This window comes from Pongo pygmaeus, chromosome 9 (genome assembly GCF_028885625.2).
Source record: "Pongo pygmaeus isolate AG05252 chromosome 9, NHGRI_mPonPyg2-v2.0_pri, whole genome shotgun sequence".
Taxonomy (NCBI): Eukaryota; Metazoa; Chordata; class Mammalia; order Primates; family Hominidae; genus Pongo; species Pongo pygmaeus.
In genome coordinates this window covers 122397699-122423196 of record NC_072382.2, presented here as the reverse complement: position 1 = coordinate 122423196, position 25498 = coordinate 122397699, and the positions used below count along the sequence as shown (strand labels likewise).

General features: G+C 49.0%; 1 protein-coding gene across 11 annotated transcripts in view; it reads right to left on the bottom strand.

The window, feature by feature from the left end:
• The window catches only part of GRIK4 (glutamate ionotropic receptor kainate type subunit 4), a 476655-nt gene that overhangs the window by 342493 nt on the left and 108664 nt on the right, over positions 1 to 25498 (bottom strand). The gene's annotated exons all lie outside the window — the stretch shown is intronic.

Here is a 25498-nt window from a genome sequence, read left to right as displayed (position 1 = left end):
ACACTGGTGTTCCCCATGTCCACGTGGATGCCAAGGATTTCTGGCATTGAAGTCCCATCCGGGTGGTCCAACCATAGGAAGGCAGCCTCTTTGATATTAAGCCCCTGACGTGAGTGATCAGGAGTAGATGATGGGCTCACCAAGGTCAGTGTAGGCAGTGGTGGCGTGGAGGCCATCCATTTGTTCATTCATTTGTTCATCTACACACTCAACATCCATTCCACATACCGTTGCATGTGAAAGGAAAACTAGTATGACACAAGACATTCTTTCCAGGGGCTCACTGTGTTAGGGGAGGCAGGCACAGACATCAGTCACCCAGCACAGGCTGGGAACCGCAGTCACACAGTCAAGGAACAGGGCCCAGGCCGAGACCTCTCAGCACTGCCAAGGCATGATCAGAGGAGGCTTTGCAGAGAAACAGATCTTCACGCTGCTCTTGAAGGACAGACACACACACACACAACCACCATACATACACATGCACACACACACTATAGACCATATATGCATATACATATCACACATCCACACAGATATACACATATACAAGGCATAGCATACATACATATGTATATACACATGTACATCACTGATACATGTACATATACGTAGACACATACATACATGCATCCTCAGGTTTTAGGCACCTAAGAAGGAAGCATAAGGCCCAAAGCTCTCATATCTCCACCAAGTTCTTTTTTTGTCCTCTTTTTTTTATTATTATTATACTTTAAGTTCTAGGGTACATGTGCACAACGTGCAGGTTTGTTCCACCAAGTTCTTAACGTGCCCTAAGACCGAAAGGAAAAGGACAAATTCAAGTACAGGGCAGAGAACAATCCTTGTCTTTGATCATCCTCATTGTCTATTGCAGGCAAGGAAGGGCAACCCCTTCGCCTTCTCCCCTTCTACTGGAAGGTTCACTGATGACCTGAGCAGTGACTTCACAGCCTTGGACTTTCCTCCTGGCCTGGCTGCAAGAACATCCTTCCTCCTCCTCCTGAGACATCAGGCCACGGAAAGAGGCAGCGATATTCCAGGCAGCCTCTGGAGCAACTGGCATAGGTATTCCTTCTGGAAGGCTGGGTTCCAATCCCAGCTCCCTCACTTACTGTGACCAAGACATTAACCTCTGAGCCTCAGCTGCCTTGTCTGTAAAACAGGAATAATAATAGTACCTACCTCACGGGGCTATTTGCAGTTTCAAATGAGAAATGCATGCAAATACTTAACACAGTAGCTGGCACATAGTTATCAATAAATATAATTCACAATGGTACCACATTCCCGTTGCCTGGAAGCAAACAGCTCCACTGATTCTGATCCACACATTTAATCTAGCAAAGAGCATTTTCCTCACTGCTCTTTCATTCATTCAACAAGGATTTACTGAGCACTTAATGTGTGTGAGGCATAAGATGTTGTAAAAAATACAGTGTCCTTGTCCTTTAAACATTTATGAAATAATAAAAAAAAACCTCTGTCACAGAACTGTACACACATGCACACAATCACACACATACATGCTTTATCACACACACACACGCACACAATCACACACATACATACTTTCTCTCTCTCTCTCTCTCTCACACACACACACACACACACACACAGACCCTCTCCCCTGGAAACTTGTCATCTATATATAAAGTACTACTATCTGCATTGTTAGACTTGATAATTACTAAAGCCTAAGCAGTAGGCAGCTCAGGGACTATTATACTCTGTTTTCTAGAAGAGGAAACTGAGGGTCAGAGAAAATAAATACCTTGCCCAAAGACCAGGGGAAGGCATGCACTGGAACTAATGTTATTAGACACCCCGGCTGCAACATGCATTGAATTAGCTGCTTCCACACGGTCACTTCATCAAATCCTACAACAACCCTAAGAGGCACAGGTCAGAGCCCTCCTTCAAAGATGAAGAGCCGGAAACTCAGAGCGGTTAAGTAATTTGCCAAGGATCACAAAGCTAATGAGCGATGAGCCAAGTTGCAAACAGTATTGTCAGACTTAGTCCTGCCAGCTCCTCCCACAGGACTAGACTAGATTTAATAAGTGGCACTGTTCAGACAAGTTGCAGGCCTTTCAGCTGCAGGTCCAGCAGGCTGTACACTAACCCCCAATATCAGCGGTGGGCCTGCTATGCTCCAGGCATTGTGCTCGGACAGATACCCTGATGTGCAGAGTCTACAGGCAACGCTGGGTCCCACGGTGCCTCAGGCACACCCTGCACATTCCCACCTTGGGGCCTGTGCTTGAGCTCGGCCCTGGGCCTAGAACACGTTCCTCCAAAGAGCTGACACACTCCCTCACCCTCTTCCAGGCCTTGACTCAAATCTCTAACTCTCAGGGGGCTTTCATCCTTGCTACCCTGCTTTATTTTTTCTTTTTTCCATAGCACTTATCCCCTTGTAGCTTATTATATAATTTACTTATTATATTTCTTATTTATATGAGTTTCCCCTCTATAAGTTTGCTAAAGAGTAGCGAGCTCCTAGAGAGCAGGGATTTTGTTTGCTTTGTTCTTTATGGGTCCTAAATACCTAGAACAATGCCTGCCATACATAGTGGGTGCTCAGTAAATGTGTTGAATGAGTATGGGAAACATTTCAGCAGTCATGGTGTTAAGATTAAACACTCCCAGTGCAAGTGGAGGCTGGGTGTATTCTGGGAGGGGGCCATGGCAGCCAGGCATCTCCTATTTCTACTGGGGGAGGTGCAGCCTCAGGAGCACGTAGATTTAATGCCTCCCTATTGAATATTATAATAATTCAGAGACAGAGGCAGCATGAGAAGCTTCCTATTTGCAATGTTCTGACAGCAAACAGATGAGGTGAGGAGGAGGACAGCAGAGAATCTCAAGGAGTTCTCATCCTGGACGCAAGGAGAACCCAAGGCCGCTGCTGGCCGTGGCTGAGCCCCGCTGAAGGCAGGATGCCAGGCTCTGCTTCCCAGCACATCCTGAAGGGACAGGAGCGCCACGGAGAGGGAGAAGATGGGGCCTCACAGCCTGGAAAGTCAAGAGAGATGAGAAGAGTGAAGCCTTGGTTCAGAAGATGGTCCCAGGACCTCACAACTGGAAGGGAACTTGGGGACCACCTAGCATAGATTCCTTACTTCACAGATACAAAAAAAAAAAAAAAAGGCCCAGAGAGGGAAAAAGGTCCAGAGTTTGTCCCAGAACAAGTTCTAATACTCGCATCTCCCGGCTGCTCCGTCAATGTTCTTTTCGTGATAGTCTGGCTCAGTGACCCGTTTTGTTTTGTTTTTTCCCTTACACATGGAGGTCTTACTCTATCTTGCCCAGGGTGGAGGGCAGTGGCATGACCATGGCTCACTGCAGCCTGGACCTCCTGGGCTCAAGCCATCCTCCCACCTCAGCCTCCTGAGTAGCTAGGACCACAGACACACACCACCACACCTGGCTAATAACTTTTTTAAAAACTGTCTTCCATAACTCAGCACTGTATTCCTTACTGAGGACATAGCTGTGTGCAAGACAGATAATATGTGTTGGGAAAAACACACAGGTAGCCATCAAATCCCAATACAAAGTGGACGGTGTGATCACAGAGGATGTTTCCTGGTTGCCATGGGAACACCGGGACAGAGCACCGAAACCAGGCTTGGGAAGCGGGGGTGGTCAGAGAAGACTCCTCAGAAGAAAGAACATTTGAGACCCAAACAATGTTGGAATCAGCCAAAGCGTCAGAAGTGTTTGAAATAGAGCATCTCCATCTTGAATAGGAGCTGGGTAAAATGAGGCTGAGGCCTATTGGGCTGCATTCCCAGAAAGTTAGGTATTCTAAGTCACAACGAGATAGAAAGTCAACACAAGATACAGATCACAAAGACCTTGCTGATAAAACAGGGTGTGGTAAACGAGCTGGCCAAAACCCACCAAAACCAAGATGGCAACAAAAGTGACCTCTGGTCATCCTCACTGCTCATTATATGCCTATTATAATTCATTAGCATGTTAAAAGACACCCCCATCAGCACCATGACAGTTTACAAATGCCATGGCAACATCAGGAAGTTACCCTATATGGTCTAAAAAGGGGAGGAACCCTCAGTTCTGGGAATTGCCCACCCCTTTCCCAGAAAACTCATGAATAATCCACCCCTTGCTTAGCATATAATCAAGAAACAACTATAAATATACTCAGCCATGTGGGCTGCACTGCCTATGGAGTAGCCAAGCTTTATTCCTTTAGTTTTTTTTTGTTTTTTTTTTAACTTTTACAGTTCAATTTACTATATAGAAATCACTTGGGTTTTATATTTTCAGTTAACTTTTGAACCGAGATTACAATATTATAACAAAAAAAATCTTTATACTAATTCAGGACTTTTTAGCATACCAAATTGAAATACATAGATTCAAATTTCAGATTTATGGCAAACAGTCTTCAAATACAATACAGACATTTCTTAAAGTAACCGTATCATTCACATGTGATATTTGCAACTCTGAGATGTTTCACACAGAACAGCTCTCCTGCAGATATGGCAAAGTGGATATGCCACGAAGTTCAAAGCCTGTAGAGTCAAGCCAAGGACTCAAAGTTGCACCATCTTTAAAAAGGTTTAGCATTTCTGGTCCGGGCACAGTGGCTCACGCCTGTAATCCCAGCACTTTGGGAGGCTGAAGTGGGCAGATTGCCTGAGGTCAGGAGTTCGAGACCAGTCTGGCAAACATGGTGAAACCCCATCTCCACTAAAAATACAAAAAAACTTGGCTGGAAATGGTGGCATGTGCCTGAAATCCCAGCTACTCAGGAGGCTGAGGCAGGGGAACTGCTTGAACCAGTGAGGTGGAGGTTGCAGTGAGCTGAGATCGCACCACTGCACTCCAGCCTGGGTGACAGAGCGAGACTGTGTCTCAAAAAAAAAAAATAAATAAATAAGGTTTATCATTTCTGGACCACAACAATGCACAACATGTAAAGAAGGTAGGAAACAGTTCCCCCTCCTTGTTATGGTTAAAAGAAAGTTACATGGTAGCTTGGAATTTTGCATAAAACCCCATATTATACCTTGGAAAAGTCCAAGGGCAATTTGATGGTGATGGATTGGGGTCTTATACTTTTTTAAATTAATAGAACCCATGAAATTCAAATGGGCATTAATTAAATTAAAAAAATTAAGCACCTACTGGTTTAAGAGATTTAAATTTATTAGAGATTCATAATCAATTTCTTTCCATCTTGAAATCAAGGTATAAAAACCAGCTATTAAGTACATTCCAAACTTCTATGTGGCACAGGTAGAATTTTCTGTCCATTGGCACCAAAGTGAAATCACATTTCCTCTTGGGAGACAGAAATTCCACACCTGAACATAGAGTAAGTTGGGAAAAAATGACCCCTGTTACTACTATTGTGATTCTGAGATCTAGGATTACTAATATACTAACAGTAAACAAAGCAAATTCCTAGCAACAACTGTTATGCCTTTACTTTCTTAATAAACTTGCTTTCATGCTACTCTATGCACTTGCCCCAAGTTCTTTCTTGCATGAGGTCCAAGAACCCTCTCTTGGGGTCCGGATCAAGACTGCTTTCTGGCAACAAATGGGAAGCAGAGGGATGGGAGGAGGATGAGCCCATATCTGGAGGGGACAGGAGACAGGGATCTTTCCTGATCCAAAGGCAACAAGGGGTGCTTCCCTGGGGGACTAGGATCCGGGTCAAAGATGGCTCCACAGCAGCCATGCTAGGAAGTCTGGATTGTATTCTAGGGGTACCACAGAGCCACTGAGAGTTTTACATAAAGGGATGACATAACCAGAATTTCTTATGGAAAGATCACTCTGACTGCAATTTGAAAAGAGTTTTAGAGGGGTTAAGTCTGGAGTCTGGGACATCCATTGGGTGGGCACTGAAGAGGTCCTAGAGACAGATAAGGGTGATGTGAGGAAGGTAGAAGTAGTAGAGGAAGAGATGTTTGCATTTGCGAGCTTTTTAGGAGGTAGAATTGACAGGACCTGGGGATCAGATGTGGGTCGTGGAGGAATGAAAAGCAAGGATGCCTTCCAGGCTTCCATACTAAGCACCTGCCTAAAGGATGGAGCCACTTACTGAAACAGGGGCCCACCCCAAGAGGAGAGACTGCGGGACAGGGGAATGACTTCCCCAGGAGATTAGAGGAAGGAAAAGGCAGGAAGCAAGGGATGGTGAGCCTAAGGTGCCAAGAGCACCTGTGCTGTGTGTGTAGCGAGATGAAGAGCACAAAAGCAGGCCCCAGGGATTCTCCCATCCAGAGCTCAGATGGTTCCAGGATAAGCTCCAAGTTCACCTTTCCATCTCTGTCCATGGCACCCCTGATGCAGCCGAATCTTAGGGCAAGCTTGTGCTTTGTAGGCTTTGACCACTGGCCAGACACTGACCTCTGGCAGTGTCTTTTTTTTTTTTTTCCAAGATGGAGTTTCACTTTTGTTGCCCAGGCTGGAGTGCAATGGTGTGATCTCAGCTCACTGCAACCTCCGCCTCACAGTTCAGGCGATTCTCCTGCCTCTGCCTCCTGAGTAGCTGGGATTACAGGCGCCCACCACCATGTCCAGCTAATTTTTTGTATTTTTAGTAGAGAAGGGGTTTCACCATGCTGGACAGGCTGGTTTTGAACTCCTGACCTCAGGTGATCAGCCTGCCTTGGCCTCCCAAAGTGCTGGGATTACAGGCATGATCAGGCGTGGGATTATTGCTCCAGGCCTGACCCCTGTTCTTGTAAGGTCAAGGGCCACCTTGGATAGAAATGATATTAGGGCACAGAAAAAATAGTTCTAATCCCTGAAAAAGGCAGGCCCTTGCTCACCATGCCGCTTTAGAAGATATCATTGGGCCGGGCGCAGTGGCTCACGCTTGTAATCCCAGCACTTTGGGAGGCTGAGACGGGCGGATCACGAGGTCAGGAGATTGAGATCATCCTGGCTAACATGGTGAAACCCTGTCTCCACTAAAAATACAAAAAATTAGCCGGGCGTGGTGGCGGGCGCCTGTAGTCCCAGCTACTCGAGAAGCTGAGGCAGGAGAATGGCGTGAACCCAGGAGGCGGAGCTTGCAGTGAGCCGAGATCGCGCCACCGCACTCCAGCCTGGACGACACAACGAGACTCCGTCTCGGAAAAAAAAAAAAAAAAAAAAAGCCAAAGAAGAAGAAATCATTGAGAGGTAGCAGAGCATGAGGATAAACATCATGGACTCTGAGGACAAATTCTAGCTCCACCACCAACTAGCTGTGTGATCCCATGCAGGTTACTTAACCTCTCTGTGCCTTGTTTCCTACATTTGGAAAATGCGGATACTAATTCATATCTCCAAAGAGGTAGTAACTCTACCTCTTTGTAGAGTTTTAAGAGTTTTAAGTGAGTCAGTATTTGTCAAAGAGCTTAGAAGAGTGCCTGGCACATAGTAAGTGCTATATAATTGTTAAATTAATAATAAAACATGACCAGGTGTGGTGGCTCACGCCTGTAATCCTAGCACTTTGGGAGGCCAACACGGGCTGAACACCTGAGGTCAGGAGTTCGAGACCAGCCTGGCCAACGTGGTGAAATCCCATCTCTACTAAAAATACAAAAATTAGCTAGGTGTGGTGGCGGGTGCCTGTAATCTCAGGTACTCAGGAGGCTGAGACAGGAGAATCACTTGAACCTAGGAGGCGGAGATTTTAGTGAGCCAAGATTGTGCCATTGTACTCCAGCCTGGATGACAGAGCCAGACTCCCTCTCAATAATAATAATAATAATAATAATAATAAACATATGCATAAGCTGAGGGTTTAGATGCCATCACACTAGGAACAAGATAAGTCGGGGTGGGAGAGGTATAGTTCTGTAGGCAAAGGGGCCCAGGAGAAAGAAGGGGCATTCTGCAGTTGGGCTTTAAGCACCCTGGCACACCCCACTACGGAAAAAACCTGGGCAGAGACAAATGAACATTTAAACCAGCTTCAGCTTCAGATCACCGCAAGAAATAATTATTCTGGGTATGAATCTTCTCTAAGAAGTAATATTTACTTTGGAAACACAGCAACTGCACCCCAAATGGCTCACTGTTGGTGGAATCTGAGCAGCCTCCACTTTACTAGGGGAAGCAGTCCTGCTTTATGTATCCAGGCGCTCTGTAAAGCACTGAAATTTACAGCACATTTGTTATGCAGCTCAGCAAAAGGTGTATGAATAAAGAATAACCTGTTCAATCAGCACTGCTCAGCCGGAGAGACCAGGAAGCCACTCACTCTGCCTGTGAAAGGGATTTGCCAAGTGCCAGGGGGGAAAAAACAAGCCTGTCCCACCAGGGCACCCTGACATTGGATTTCAACAGGCTCATGTTCCTGCTTCCACTGTGTCACTTGCTGGTAAAAACAATACAACTCCAACATGAGGACACCTGCTTCCCTCGAGAACACCCGCTCCCTGCCTGTCTGACTTCCTCCCCACCCCCACCTGGCGTCTGGAAAAAAGAGGAAAAATATGTGTTCATGGTTCTCTTTCTCCCTCTCTTCTTCCCTCCTCTTCTCTTTCTTCCTACATCTTCTCTTCTATTCTTCATGACTCTTCCCTCCTGCTGGTCATCAAATGCCTACGTCTGGGAAGGCCCATGGCATTGGGGTCCTCAGAGACCCGAAGCAGGCAGAAGCTGGTTTTGCACCAGCTTGTCACTGGGGGGCACCCTGGGAAACTCGCAGACACCTCTGACCATGGCCATGGCCTCCAGCCCATTCTCAGGGACATCAGGACCCAGGTGGAGGCCCAGACCCCAGAGAGTAGAACTCTTTCTTTTTTTTTTTTTTTTTTGAGATGGAGTCTCATTCTGTCTCCCAGACTGGAGTGCAATGGCATGATCTTGGCTCACTGCAACCTCCATCTCCCAGGCCCAGGTGATCCTCCTGCCTCAGCCTCCCAAGTAGCTGGGATTACAGGCACACGCCACCACACCCGGGGCTAATTTTTGTATTTTTAGTAGAGACAGGGTTTCACCATGTTGGCCAGGATGGTCTCGACCTCCTGATCTCATGATCCACCCGCCTCGGCCTCCCAAAGTGCTGGGATTACAGGTGTGAGCCACCGTGCCTGGCCAAGAGTAGCACTCTTTCTAGGGAAGAATCTGAATTGATCCCCAAGACTCCCAACACAGCCTCCCCACACTGCTTTTCTTAGATATCAGGAGAAGCCCTGGGCAAAACTGTGACATAAAATTTGTTCATTCACTCAACTAACGCTTTTGAGAATCTACCACTGCCAGACATTTGCCCTAGGAACTGAAAATATCACTATTCATCTTTCCTGGATTATGACAGAGTGCCATGGGAGGGTAAAGGAGGGGCACCCATGCTCCCCTGGGGTAGGGGTCAGAAGACGGTTCCCAGGAGAACAGCACATAACCTGAGACATAAAAGAAGAAGACAGATATGGCCAAGAACATTTAAAGCATCACTATTCATGAAAGTCAAAAGCTAGACATCCAAATGTCCACCAACCATAGAATAAACTGTAGTATATTCACACAACGGAACACTACACAGCAATGAAAATGAACGAACTTTAACAACATGGGTGAATCTCACCAACAGAAACATTGAACGAAGGAAAGCCAGACGCAAAGGGTAGACACATTGAAGAAGTCCACGCTCACAGAGTTTAAAAAGAGGCAAAACGTATCTATGGAAGTCAGGATAGCGGATGCCTTGGGGGTCACAGTGGCTGGCTGGGGGTCTAAGAGGAGCAACTAGGAACTGTTTCACAGACCAGGTGCTGGCTATAAGGGTGTGCTCACTTCCTAAAAATTCAAAGCCATACACTTATGATTTGTGCATTTTTGGGATGATTGATATAATTTTGTGAAAATGTTTACTAAAATAATTTTTAAGACAAATGGGATAAGCTGGCAACCACAGGGCATGCTTATCCTGTACGCCCTTGGCTCGCTCCTTTGCTATCTCTCCTGAATCACCTGGTGACCTCATGCCCTTTCCAAACACTCATCACACCCCATTCACTCTGCAGGCAACAGGAAAGCATCCGATTAATTAATTGATACTAAATTGTCCATGACTGATAGCGGTTCAACAGTCCCCCCCTCCCTGGGGGACTTCCTTATTAATAAAACAGAATCGCTTCAACTCAAAATAGTAACTATCACCAGGCATCTGAAGCAGGAAAAAGGAGAGCTATCGGGTGGGGCTGGGGGCACTCTCCAACACCCCTGAGCTCCCTGAATGTCAGGAAGGCCCTGGGTGACTGCGGCACGCAGGACTCAGGGTGCAGTGCAAGGCTTGCCAGGGAATTTGCAACTTCAAAACACACACAGGACTCTGACCTACGCCTCTCAATTTGCATAGGTGACTCAGTGCACCTTGGGCGGTTGCAGCATGTTTCCAAGATTTATTCAAACACCTCTCCCCTTCTGAGTGGGGAAGGGGTTGGGGTGGGACGTGCTTGGTTCCTAACCCAAGATGATCTCTGAGAAGAGTTCATGGCAGGCAGAGAAGGAACCCGACCCTTTGCAGGGACCATAATATGAAGCTTCAGCTGGGAATCCTGGGCCACACTCAGCTGCCCTCCTATCTCCTCTGCCTGGAAAACAGAAAGGCGGCAAGAAACAAGCCCTATAGCTGCTCAAGGTCCTCTGGCCTCCCTGGTCTGTCTTCTCCCAGGCTTTGCTCCCCAGCTGCCAAGGCGAAGCTCAACTGAAGTGCAAGGGGGACGTTCACATCTCGCTTTCCCTAGAGATGACGAATGCTCAGTCTGGCCACCTGCTCAAGCAGCAGGCAGGTCACATGCTTGGCGACTCTGTGAGCTGGGCAGGAAGATTGGCAGAGAGGAGGGAGAGAAGCTCTGGCAAGGTGAATCGTCCCCTCCTGCCCACGAGGGTCTCTTGAGAACTCCCACAAGGAACTTCCCACTGTCTCCGGACTCCGTTCTCTGTCTCTTTTCAGTTCCCAAATCTGCTGTCTCCAGATCACTGGGGTTTCCAGACAGAGCAACAAGTCTCCTGTCTGACAGACTCAATTCGGAGTGGGTCCCTAGAGGAACAGAGTCTCTCTGAAGAGTCTCTGGGGTAGGCAGGCTGGCAGGCTGGGAGAGTCTTTGGTGTCTGGGAGGGCTCTTTCCAGAAAGGCCAAGGCAAGGCCCTGGCAGAAGCTGCAGAACCCTTGGGGGAGGAGGGGACTCTGTGTTATAAGTAGAGGCCTTTCAACCTGGGAAGTGGCACCACAGGATGGTGGCGGGGTGGTGTGGGGGAAGCTTTGGAATGGGGAAAGCTGGGTTTGAATGCCAGCTCCACCTCCTGTTTGCTGCAGAACTTCAGGCATAGCCCTGGCACTGAGTAGGGTCTCAGTACACGTTAGCTGTCATGTTCAACAACTAACACTCTAACAAGGCTAGAGTGACAGAGAGAGTGCGTCAGGAAACACAGGGCACCAGAGGCCCCCTCTTGCCATTTATTCGGCGGCTTACAACTTGTCAGGCAGGACGCCAAGCACTTTACATACATTATCGTGCTTAATCTGCACACACACTGGAAGACAGGTCTAAAGAGCCCCATTTTAGAAATGAGGTTCAGAAAGGTGCAGCCGCTGCTCTAACGTTACACTGCTCATAAGCGGAAACACCAGGATTTGAACCTACGTTTGGCCACCTCCAAGTTCTGTCCTACTAATGGCTGTGCTCTCTCTCCCCAAGAGCCCTTCTCCCACCCCCATGCTCACAGATCTTCAGTTTGCATCAGCTCAGAGGTTTGCAATCGTCTTTCACACATCCCACTGGGAGATGTGCCGCAAGCAGGGCCCTTATCTCAAAAAAATCTCCATGCCCAGCCACGCTTCCCTTCTGCCTATGCTTGGTTCTCCTCAGCAAACCCCCACAGTAGCAGCAGGGAGACAGAGAAACTCTCCCTTCCCCTCCCAGCCTCTCCCTGCTCAGGGACCTTGTAATGCTAACATAGCCCATCCCTTTTCATTTGAGGGATCTGTGGCTTTCATTTCCCTCTTTACTTAAAAAAGCCAACTCAGTACACTTTTGATGCTTCAAATTTATCTTTATTAATCAACAATAAAAGTTAAAAGCTTCTCCGGTGCCTAATTAAAAACCATCAATAGCAGATGTGGCAGCCTAGCTTCAGACACAGAGCAACGTCCTGACAATGTCTAAGTCAAAGGCTTTCAAAGCAGGTGCATGCGAGCACACACATGTGCGCACGTGCAGAGAACAAGGCATGGGCAGCGATTAAGAGGGGCCAGCATCTGCAGGGAGTCCTCGTTATCCCAGGAAATGGCTCTCTCCGCTCCCCATCGAGAAGGCCTGGGAGTCCTATGAGGCCTGGCCCTGCACTCACTGTGTCTCTGATTTACAGGGCTCTGAAAGCCTGACATGGCCATTTAAGTACTTTAAATATGCCCATAATGATAATTACCTTGCTGATGGCACTTCATCTTAAACGAAGCTCCAGACCAAGAAGACTCTGAACTCACTGTCACTGAACATATAATGTTCTCGGTTGACTCTACTCTTCTGCATGGCGCTGGCGGCTCTGTGGGCAGCTGCCACCCAAGGCAAAGGGCACTGAACTTAGGATCAGATGACCAAGGTGCCATCATCTGTTTGTGTGCCTGGGTAAACCATGTGCCTTCTAAGTCTCCTCATCTGTTAAGCGGCTGATGATATAACCAGCCCACCTCATGGCTTATTTGTGAGGGCCAAAGGAAACAACCTGTGAACTCCAAGGTGGGTTAAGATGTGAGCTAGTAACAAGGTCATAGTGTCAATGGCCCCAAGCTGGGTGTTCCTCTGCAGCAGAGAAGCACACTCCAGTCTCCCCAGTGGTGGAGAAGGGCTTGTCCACTGTGAGCACACAGAAGCCTCTGGGGGATGCTGGTGGTAGTGCAAGGCGTTGCAGGAGATCCTCAGAATCAGGAACCCTCAGTTCTGGGGGTGCTCTTCTACCCATTCCCAGGACACGCTGGGTGGTGTGAGTTGAGTGCTATTCCTGGAAGAGCAAAGTTTTCAGCAAGATACATGGAGCAGCAAGAGCAGGAAGAAGGTGGCTGGGACAAACGGGGACAAGTGTTAGACTTCTATTTCTCACACCTGGAGCTAACCTGGAAACGGGAAGCACAGTGAGGCCCTCGGGTTCTAAGTGGGCAGGGTCCAGCCTGACGATACAGGACAAGGAGAAGAAAGAGAGGAGGAGAAGGGGACACGGAGCATGGAAGCAGAACCCCACCCTGAGCTACGTTCTTCACTCATTATCTCAATTCAGCCTTATAAATCTATGAGGTGGATGTCGTAGTTCGAGGTGGTTTATAAACCATAGAAATTTATTTCTCACAGTTCTGGAGGCTGGAGGTCCGAGATCAAGGTGCGACATGGTCAGGTTCTGGTGAATGCTCTCTTCCAGGTTGCAGACGGCCGGCTTCTTGTATCTTCACATGGTGGAAAGAGAGAGCAAGCTCTCTGGGGTCTCTCATATAAGGGCACACATCCCATTCATGAGGCCTCCACGCCTATGACCTCCCAAAGGCTCGTTTCCTAATACCATCACACTGGGGGCTAGGATTCAACACACGAATTTCAAGGGGACACAAACATTCAGTCCGCAGCAGTGGGTACTGCCATTCATTTCCAGATGAGGAAGCTTAGAGGGGGTAAGGAGCTTGCCCCTGACTGCTGCTCAACTGTATATGATCATGCTGGACTTCAAACCTGGGATCACCTGACTTCAAGTTGGTGTTCTCATCCCCACCCTCATCAAGCTCCATTCAAACCTGAGATCACCTGACTTCAAGTTGGTGTTCTCATCCCCACCCCCACCAAGCTCCATTCAAACCTGGGATCACCTGACTTCAAGTTGGTGTTCTCATCCCCACCCCCACCAAGCTCCAAGGCTGGGGGTCTCTGGAGCAGATGGAACCTGTGTGCCTCCTACAAGCCCAGCGGTGTCGTAGGAGCTCTGGGATAAACAGCAATTTGAGACAAGACCTTTGTCCTCAAAGGGTTTTCAGCATAATTGGAGAGACAAGCCCATGAGGCAATCCTAATAATCAGCCCTAAATTATGAGAAAATTAGGAGTTCAAGGCAAGAGTCATCTTTAAAATCCTTTCATGAAATCAGCTGGGAAGACTCTCCTGACCTCATTGCCCCCAAAGGCCTCTGTCCCCTCTCACTCCTGGATGAGACGTTTGTGCTGCCTACTCTCCCGGGGGCAGAGGGAGGCGGCCGCTGCTGAGTTTACCAGGCTTGTCACTCTCTCCTTGGACCCTAAGAGGCTCCCATCAACTCAGAGGCCTGGCCCTGGGTGACACAAACACCTACACTGGGCATCGATGCTTTAGTAGTGTCACATCCTGGCTACTCAAAGTGTGGCCCGTGGTCAACAGCATCCATATCCCCAGGGAGGTCATGAGAAATGCCGAAACTCAGGTCCCACTCCAGACCCTAGAGTCAGCATCTGCCTTCTGACAAGATCCTCAAGTAATAAAAGCTTGAGAAGCACTCGGGAATCCCCAATGAGCTGCAGAGCCAACACTGTCAGAACTAGAAGACACAATGAAATGACGACAATGATCATTACAATGAAAGCAAACAAAACAGCAGACCTGTACTGAGTGCTGTGTAGGAGCCGGACACCGTGCTAAGTGCTATGTGTGCATCTCTGTTCATTCTCACAATATCCCCGAAAGGCAGGCACTATGATTACTCCCATTCTCATAAGAGAGAACTGAGGCTGAGAGACATGACCCAGCTTGTAAATGACAGAGATGGAACCAGACCCAGAACCACCAGCACTGTGCAGCCCACCATTCTTAACCGCTCAGCTGGAGTGCTTCTCCAAGAACCCAGAGATCGCCCAGGTGCACTTTCTCATTTTACAGAAGAAAAAATAGATCCAGCAAGAGAGGGGCCTTGCCCAAGGACTCTAGAAACCCACACTCTAGAACCCAGTCAGGACTCTAGAACCCTGGTTAGCGAACTTTCCAACACATCACACTGTCCAACATCAGCATCCAATGGTGTTGCACAAAAGGAACAAAAAAAGTAGAGTTTTGAAGTAGACTATGCTAATTTTAAATCATTTGTTCATTTGTGCTCAAAACAATATGGATTTATGGCCTGTCACAGAAGCCCTCTCCCAAGCGAGTTCCCCCTTACCTGGCTCCTGAGACACGGTCCAGCCATCCAGAGCTCGGCCCAACACCCTTAAAAGAGGAGGCAGGCGTCTGCTTTTCTTTGCATTTCACTTTTTCCTGGCAGAGCAGGAAAGGCTGGAGATGGCTGCTGCTAAGAACCATCAGCAGAACTGTTGATAGTGCAGAGCCTGGGCTGCCTCCTCTTCCCAGTGGGCTGCCAGGAGCACGTGCAACCCAAAGAGATTCTTATTCACTGCTCTTCTTCAAGCACGTTTCTATCTGCTTTCAGAAACACACCACAAAGTAGTCAGGCAGTCTTTTGTCTGAGTTAAAGAGCAGGTCACGGGAGGCCTGGTTTGTCTGCTCCCAAGGGGCTTAGCTCTGGCACTGGGCCATGGGGCCTTTTGCTTGTCCCAGAGGCTGACAGGTAAAAGGGGATTCAGGGTCCCTACACAGGGCAAGGCAGAGGATGACTCTGTAGCCTGCAGCTGGGCTGGGCTAGGCAGGAAGAGAGGAAACCCTTTCAGCCACTTCACTTGCAGGAGGAGCTCAGAAGGACTCCTAGACCCTGGCTGGGAAGGGACACCTCCTGCCTGGTGTCCACGGTGCCCCTCTCTCCCCCACACACAAATGCCAGGTGCCTTTTATTTTGGTGCTGGGTATCCTGCACCAAAGCTTTGCCAGCCCAACTGCCAGTGCAATGAAACTGGATTAGCACTAGGACAGCTGGGACAGGCCCAATCAGCAGAGAGGCCCCTGCCTTGGTGCAGACAAAATGTCAGATTCCCGAGGGGGTGGGCAGATGCCTCTGAGGGCATCACAGCTCCCTCTCCTAGCAAAAGGCCAACTCCCCAGCTGCCCAGCATGGGGAGCCGCTGGAAGGAAAAGGTGGCTGGAGCTGTCAATACAAACAGCAGCGGGCCTGGCAGGGAAACTTTCTGCCTAGGAGGACAAACGGAAAAGAGCAGGAGGGAAGTTGGGTTCAATTCACACCTGCTGGAGGGGCTCTAGCTTCCTCTGCTTGGGGACAGGGATTGGCCAGAAGCCTGAGCACATAGCCAGGTGCGCATGTGGCCCAGAGGAGAGATTCAGGTGCCTTCTCATCAGAGCAGGGTCAAGGCACGGAGGGCAGGAGGACAGAGTGGCAGCAACTGGAAGGCAGAAGTCGGGCAGTCGCACCAGCAGTGGCAGGAATGACAGTAGCTAATGTGTTTTGAATGTGTGTGTACTCGGAACAACCTTGGCCCTACGTAGTTCACATTTTATGTCATTTAATCCTCAAACAACCTTAGGAGATAGATACTGTTATTGTCCTCATTTTTCAAATGAAGAAACTGAAGCTCACATAGGAAGGCAAATTGTCAAGGCCACATGGATATTTGATGGTATACACAGGATTCAAACTCAGATCATCAACCACTGCCCTACACCAGTTTTGTTCTCAATTATGCTTCCCTCCACCTTCCCCACCTCTCCAACTTCTTCCCATTCTCTGAAGCCCATCTCTGGGCCACCTCTTCCACAATGCCCTCCATGGCTACACCAGGCTTCCCAAAGCTCACCCAGGTCTGAATGGCTGTGCCGCTCCATCAGCGGCCGCGTGCCTCCTTCTGCCGCCTTGCTCGGCGGTGATTTCATCTCCCTGACTAGACTGTGAGTTCCTAGGAGGGCAGCAGACGCATTCTCCACTCTGAGTGTCCTAGCACAGCATAAGGCAAGTACTGCTTGCTTAATAAATATTTTAAAAAGGAAGGAAGGGAGGGAGGGAAGAAGGATGTATCTTGCCCTGAAACCCTCTTTACTTCACATTTATTTTTCATGGTAGAAGGAAAAACAGAGAACTGAGCATGAGGTTTCTCACCCTCACTGGAGAAGTCCCTCCGCCCCACAGCTGAAACCACAGCCACGGCCTCTGGACTCACCTGGGTCCCAAGAAATTGCCTTCCTCAGGCCCCTAGGAACTGATGTCCCTTCTCCTCCACCCATCAGTGAAACAGGCCAGGACCCCAGGGAGGCACTGCTAACCCTTGTGTCATCAACCTTTCCACGGCCATCCCTCTCTGCACAAGGTGCATGTTGTCAGGAGGGCCCTCGGGAGCACAGCTCCTGGCTTCAGGGGATCTACAATCTCCAAGGTGTGTTTTCACCCAGATGGGCGTTTGGTGGTCAGGGAGGCCCAGGGAACACAAATAAGCATGTCAAGAGTCACATCCTTGTTTCTGCTAAGGGAAAGGGCAGCTAAGAGGTAGGGAGTAGTGCTGGGGTTGGCTGGGGGCTTCTGGGGCCATGGCTAAACATATATTTCTGGGGCAAAATCAATGATTCCTCCAAGCACAGAAGAAAATAGCACTCCGATCTGTGGCCTGGGCCAGAGATGTCAGATGAAGGGCCAGGTGACAGGGACAGACTGCATGCAGCCTCCTCTACCTCACAACTCACGGAGCCTCCGAGTTTCTCACCACATTTTGAGCCATCTGGATAACACCCCTCCTGGGAGCACACCCTCTGCCACCAGCAGAGCATTAGCACCCCGGCACAGGCTGCCTCCTCTCCCCGGAGGCGGACACTCCTACAGCCCTTTGTGCCTTTGAAAGAGCTTCATATACATTGCCTCTCACCATCTTCATAGTGAGCACAGGCCCATTTTACAGATAAGGAGACTGAGGCTCAGGGGAATTAGGAGCACAGCAAATTGCTGGCAGCACCGTGACATGAGTTCAGAAGTTGACTCTGAAGTTTGTCTTGACCTTTATTCCTTGGGAAATATGTTATGACTTGAAGAATGATTTCATGCTGGAAAAGGGGAGTGTGCAGCCAGATGGGAGCAGCTCTTTGGGGACCCTCTCTGCTTATCTGGCTCAGGCACTCCACACAAGACTGAGCCAGGCCCTCGTGCAGACGTCCAGCAGGGCTACACCAGGGCCCCAAGCCACAAGCTCATCCTGCCCTTAGGCCCTTCAGGGAGGGGGCAGCAGCCGTGTTGACAGGTTCACCCCAGGAGGGCCTGCCTCCTGGGCCCCAGGAAACCACTGTCTCCAGGAACTGCCAGGCTCATTCCACCTCCTAGCCTGGTGTGCTCTGGGAGGCACAGGGTTGAGCAGGGAAGGGGAGGGAGAGGAAATATCAGAACTGGAAGGAGCTAGCACAACCCCACCTGCCACATGCAGAGAGGCATGCAGAGACTCTGGGGAGGGGAAGTGCCCACATTCACAGGGCCAGTGCAAAGCAGGGCTGGGACCAGAAGCCAGGTTTCCACTCCTAGCCTGGTGCTCTCCTTGCACCGCACTGTGTGGCTTCTCCTTTGGGGAAGACCAGGAAAGTGCTGGTTCCCATCTAAAATCAGTTTTGTAAGTAAATGGTGACATTTATAATTTCTTGTGAATGAAGGAAGAACTGGATTAACTTGGGCTCCATAATGTTTATCATCAACCAACATTAATGAAATTCCTACTCTGTGCTGAGCCCTGGGGACCCAACAGTAGATAAAGTGGGCTGGTGACACAGAGGGACACTGAGCTGTGCAACCCCAGACACACAGCCCGGGGCTCTCAAGAACAGATCAGCACAAACAGGGCCAGGCCTGCCTGCCACCTGGCCTCTGCCCAGGGCCTTGGGCAGTGGAGGAGCCCTTTGGGCCTCCGTGGAGTCAGTTGGCACATAAGGAACTGGTGTGCTGACCACTAGTGTTTACCACCACTAGGGCTGGCTTTCTGTCAGTCACATCAAACCATGTTTCTTTAGGGCAGATCATAAGACAACTGTTTTCATCTGTTTGCCCTACAAAGCCCTTGATATGTGAGTCTGCCATCCTCCTGATGAGCCCTGATCAAGGGAGAAAGCACTGGAAGTTCAGCAAGAGAGTTTTCCAGACATCGTGTGTCCAGAGTGATGAGTGTAACAGCAGCTGTGGAGTTCTTGAGATTGGATCCAAATGAGGCATTCAAGCAGAGGAACAGATGAATGAGCTCCAGGATGCCTAGGAGCCTACTGTTCCCTGGGGAAAGCCCGGATCAAGGTGAGCTTGAGACTTGAGTGCACCCTGGAAGCAGTGTCGGTGTGGCAGGGGACCAAAGGTAAGGCCAAAAGATCCTGGGTCCTAGAGCCACCCTGTGTGGCTTTGAGATAGCACAACTTCTTGAAGAGTTCACCTCCCCACTCACATAAGACATGCCACTCTCGTCTAAGGGTAGGGGAGCGCATCAGATTCCCTCCAATAAAGTGTGCCAAGCCAGTTAAAGCAGGTAAAATGGTTCCAAGTTCTTCCTGAGGTCACATCTAAGTCATTTTAACCCATTTTCCCCTTCCCTAGCCTTCATTCCATTCCCTTGGTGGCAGAGACTTGGGTCATCTGTCACCAGCACACAGGAAAGGGGCAGGGCCCACTGAAGCCCCCTTCCCTGGGCTGCTGGCAGCCCTCTAGACCAATAGCAGCTCTAAGGACTCAAAGAGATACATGTACATAATATTTTTATGTGACTCCCCAAATCAATGAATCCTTTCTTTAAAGCATCTTTTGTTGGGGCGGGGGGATACTTTGAATCTGAAATAATTAAAGTCTTCCATCAAATTATCCTGGAGATCTCTTTCCATGAAAAGCCTTTAATTTCATCCTCCTTGATGTAATCCTACCCCAGCAGATGAAGTTGGCCTTTTATATTTCTTCAAACATTGGTCAGGTCCCTTATCAGAAGTAGAATCTGAATAGAAGAGGGACTGGGAAGCCTTCATTCATCAGAGCCTGAGGTGGGGTACGGGTGGCCATCACTGACACCTCCCCACACCCCATCTGCTGCTGTCTCTACCCCCGATGAGTCCTTCCTCTAACACAGCACTGCCACCTGGAAGTTCTGATTCACCCAGCCAGCTGCCCACCCTCCCCCAAAACACGTGGAGTTTTCACCACACCCTGGCACTCTGTTTGGAGCCGGGGGTAAGAAGGGAAGAGCACACAAGCCAGCTATGACTTCTGCCCACCGAAACCCAGACCAAAATGTTTCCTCCACTGAAAAGATGAGCTATGCCCACTGAAAGGAGAGACAGAAAGATCCAGAGAAAGAGTCACGGAAGAGCTGACTAATCAGCATCTCAGATGTGAGAAGAGGCAACAACACTTGGAATCCCTAAACCAAAATGAAGCTCAGGAGGGCCTGTGAGTAGGTGACCAGCTGCTGCTTCACATCATGGCCCTTTTCTCTCTGCCTCCCCCAGCTCTGCTCTCCCTCCTTTCTGCTTCTTCTGTGTCCCCTTTCCGGCCGGGTGCTCGTTTGCCATTCCTTCCCTGCTGCCTTTGCTCTGACCTCCCTCTTTTCCTCCTTTCTCTCTTTCCTGACTGCCTTGACCAACCACCATATGAAACTTAAGTCGCTCTGTCACCCAGGCTGGAGTGCAGTGGTGCGATCTCCACTCACTGCAACCTCCACCTCCCAGTTCAAGCGATTCTCCCGCCTCAGCCTCCTGAGTAGCTGGGACTACAGGTGCGTGCCACCATGCCCAGCTAATTTTTGTAGTTTTTGTAGAGACGGGGTTTTACCATGTTGGCCTCTAACTCCTGGCCTCAAGTGATCCACCTACCTCAGCCTCCCAAAGTGCTCGGATTACAAGCGTGAGCCACCGTGCCCGGCCTTAAGTCTTATTTTTACATGTTTATTTAAAATGAGGCGCATGATTGCTAATCTGTAATTTTCATACCAGGTGCGTTTCATCTTCTCTAGGTCTCTCTTAAGTCTCTTAAATCTGCACCCCATTCCCCCAAGATAACCAAATACATGAAGGTGTCTTTATTTCTGTGTAGCTTTCCATACTTTCCTTTCCTGGAGCAGCAGGCAGGGAGACAAGCTGAAGGGCAGGAGGTGAGGTGGGAGCTGTTTCACAGCCCTGGAAGGAAGACATGAGGCTCTACACTAATGGAGAAAGAGGAAGAACAGGTTGAGGGCAATTCCCAAGGTGTTCTAGAGAATGCCTAGACTCCGCAGCAGAGTACGAGACGAAGTGTCTGTCTTGCAATTGTGTCTTGCAGAGGACTTCACCCACTTTCTTCCCTCAGTGCCAGCTGACTCCGGGCAGGGTGCTGAGAGAACAAGGGTGGCCAGCAAGGAGGGGCAAGCAGGACAGCCCTCTAGGAGCACCTGCAGCTACTCAGAGTGGAGAGTGGCTATGGGACAAGGAGGAGGCCAACGGGGATGGGATAGTCACCAAAGACAAACTCAGCTAGAGCCTAGCTTTGGGGCCAGGACCTCTACATCTGGTTACAGGGAGGGGGTGCCAATGGAGGTCCCAACACTACTCAGATATTTCTGCCCCATGGGGCCCCATGGGGAAGGTCCAGCAAGGCCTAGACAGTCCACTCTTGGGCTCTCCACTGGGGTGGCCCCTGCCAAACCCCAAGGGGGCCTCAAGAGCCCTTGGTGAGAGGTTAAAGCAGTGTGATGAGATGTTTGGATTTCAACATAATTATTGCTATAACAGTTTAATCACTTAAAAACACTATCTTGTGTTGCTCTAATGAAGAGAGAGGCTCTTTTCCATATTGTTTGTGCCATCTGTGAGCAATTTTCACATTAGCCTCTTAGCATGGCAAAATGAAGGCCAGGCAGTGATGGAGAGAGGCAAGGCAGAAAGAGGAGGAGGAAGAGGGAAGGGGGAGGAAGAAGAGGAAGGGGGAAGAGGAGGAGGCACGGGGAGGGCCCAGAAGAGAAGCAGGGTGCCACGGAGGGCAGCAGGAGCTCTGAGGGCCCCTGGATGAGATGCAGGCTGCATGGTGCAGGCCCTACGGTTGCAGACCCCAACCTGAGGCCATGGAGGAGCCAGTGGATGAACACGTGACCCTGCCTTTGAGGGTACCTCACTTTCTGATGGGAAGGAATTTCCTAAATTTATGAAGAAAGTAAAGAAAGGCAAAATAGCCCAGGACAGTGATTTTCAAACTATGGGTCACAACCCATAAGTAGGTCCATGAAATCAATTTAGTAGATTGTAATCAGTGTTTTTCTTTAATGAAATAGAAGAGAATGGAAAATAACAGAAATGTCATTTCCTAGTGAAAGAAATCAGGGTGACTTGGAGGAATTCCTGGTTGGGGGTCAGGAATACACAAGCCTGTGACATCTTGTGTCAGAGAGCATGGGCTTGTTCACAGACCGATGGGGTCACGCCTAAAGGGTACAGGGGGCCAGGTGCGGTGGTTCACACCTGTAACCCCAGTACTTTGGGAGGCCAAGGCGGGAGGATCACTTGAGCCCAGGAAGCCAAGACCAGCCTGGCCAACATAACAAGACTCCATACTCTACAAAAAAATAAAAACAAAAAATTAGCTGAGTAGCCCCAGCCACTTGGAGGCTGAGCGGGGTGGATCACCTGAGCCCAGGAGGCCAAGACCAGCCTGGCCAACATAACAAGACTCCATACTCTACAAAAAAATAAAAATAAAAAATTAGCTGAGTAGCTCCAGCTACTTGGAGGCTGAGCGGGGAGGATCACCTGAGCCCAGGAGGATGAGGGTGCAGTGAGCCATGATCACACCACTGCACTCCAGCCTGGGCAACAGAGCAAGACCCTGTCTGAAAAATAAAATAAAATTTAAAAGAGTACAGGGGCTGGTTCCACAGGCCAAAGACAGGACAATTTGAGATGCAAAAAGAATAGTTAGGAGAACTGACTGAAAGACACTGAATCTGTAAAAATTCACAAGTCCATAAATGTAGTAGGTTAAAAGGCGACCCACATGACCTAACTCCCAGAACCTCTGGATGTTACCTTGCATGGCAAAAGATGTGATTAAGTCAAAGGAACTTGAGAGGAGGAGCACGCTGGGTTATCAGGGGGGCCCTAAGTACACCACATGTATCCGTATGACAGACACACAGAGAAGAGGAAGGGGCAGCGTGACCACAGAGACAGAGACTGCAGCAAAGACCAGCTAAAGCCACCAGACGCTGCAAGAGGCACAGAACGCATTCTCCCTAGGGCCTTTGGCGGGAGCACAGCCCTGCTGACAACTTGATTGCAGACTTCTGGCCTCCAGAATTGTGAAAGAATAAATGTCTGCTGTTTTAAGCCACCTGGCTTCCAGTTATTTGTTACCACAGCCACAGGAAACTAATACAATAATGACACTCCCAAAAGAGAAAGCCAAAAGCAAAGAAAATAAGAACTATCAGGGCATGCAGTACAAAGTATTTCCATTTGATATGCATATATCTGTGGACAATCAGGGTTAGGCTTGGAAAAGTATTTCTTCCTGTGAGTCTTGCTCAAAAAAATGAGAAAAGTCTGCCCAGTGGTTAAAGGCATGGCTTTGAAGTCAAACTACCCAGATAAGTGTCTCACTTCTGCCCCCTAAAGGCAGTGTGACCTGAGGCAAGTCACTTACCCTCTCTAAGCCTCCTGTCTGTGTCTGAAAAATGGGGGTAGTAACAGTACCTAGTTCATGGGGTTGTTGTGAAGATTAAATGTACCACATTCCGGTGCTGGTGGTGGTTGCACATTTGTCACAGTTAAAAATAATAATAAGGCCGGGTGCGGTGCCTCACACCTGTAATCCCAGCACTTTGGGAGGCTGAGGTGGGTGGATCACCTGAGGTCAGGAGTTTGAGATCAGCCTGGCCAACATGGCAAAACTCCGTCTCTACTAAAAATACAAAAATTAACTGGGTGTGGTGGCGGGGGCTTGTAGTCACAGCTACTCGGGAGGCTGAGGCAGGAGAATCGCTTGAACCCAGGAGGTGGAGGTTGCAGTGAACTGAGATTGCACCACTGCACTCCAGCTTGGGCGACAGAGCGAGACTCTGTCTCAAAAAACAAAAATTAAAATAATAATAATAATAATAATAAATGACATACGTAAAGACAAGCACAAGCTATACCCCATAGCCATGTTAATCATTACAAAGACCCCCTTGTCCTGCCGCTGCAGCTGAGAAGTCTCTAGGGATGACAGCATGTCAAAACTGACTAAAATCATGCAATCAAATGCCTTCACTTTAGAGAGGAAGAAAATAAGGCCCAAAGAACTATGACTTGGCAAATTTACATAGTTAGTATATGCCTGAGACAAGACTAGACTCCATCTTGGAACTCCCAGTCTACGGCGAAAGCACGCTAACCCAACTCCCAGTCTTTCATCTGCCCCTGAGGATGCCAGGACCACCACTCCTTCTAGCTCCTGATGGCCCAGACCCTCCCTCGCCTCACTGCCAGGGCTCTGGGGAAGTCTTCTTTGTGTCCACCTCACAGAAAATCCCTTAGCTGCAATGCCCTTTGGTGAGCTGGGAGGAGGTTTCTGTTACAATGAGTTTCCTTGCACTAAACAAGCTTACACTATCCTATTATTACCTGTTCAAATGATTTAGATATTTCTCCCTGACAGCTCCAAGTGCCTGATTCCCTGATCCTCTCTAGCAGGGGGGCTTGCAGGCCTTCAAACACTCAGCTGATTGGAGAAAATGGACTGTGTGAAAGGCTTAACTAAGGAGAAGGTTGTCAAGATCATCCACCGACCCTGCAGACTCACCGTGCCCACCCCAAGCAGCCTTCCTGACCTTACCCAAGACTCAGCATGAATGTGTTCCTTTCTTACTTCACAGAGGCTTTGAGCTTGGGGTTTGTGTGTGACAAGCTGTGACCAGGGTACACGAGTCTTTGTTCTCAGCACTGAACCACCCATCCCTGAAGATTAAATAATGGCTGAGGATATAGGTTTTGGAGTCAGCCTGACTTGGGTTAGAATTAGGGCGTTTCCACTTTGTTGCTGCATGATCGTGGGCAAGTGACTTAACTGTTCTCCGAGCCTCAACAGTTAAGAGGCAGGTAATGGTATCTACTTCACTGGATGGTTGTAAGGATTGAATGAGATCATATTGCAAAGGGTTGAGCACAATGCCCAGCACATAGTGCATGCCCAAAATAGTGTCTGGTAGTTGTCGAGGAAATAATAGTGGCATTGGGGGTGGTAGCAGTACTAGTAATAATACTACAATACCTGACGTGACTAGAGCAAAATACTAATAAATATTTATTTAAAAAATTAAACCAGAACTTTTCCACAAGGCTATGAACAGCTACATTAAAAGCTTTCCCGGGCCAGGTGTAGTGGTTCGTGCCTGTAATCCCAGCACTTTGGGAGGCCAAGGCAGGAGGATCCCTTAAGCCCAGGAGTTTGAGACCAGCCTGAACAACATAGGGAGACCCCATCTGTATTAGTCTGTGCTCGTATTGCTATAAAGAAATACCTGAGGACAGGGAGGCAGCTGAGGGTGGGGGAGTGGCCCTGGAATAGGGGCTGTGGCCATACGTGGAGACTGGGCTATGGTAGCTACGGGGCAGTACATGGGGACTAGGCTGTGGTGGCTCGAGACAAGTGAGTC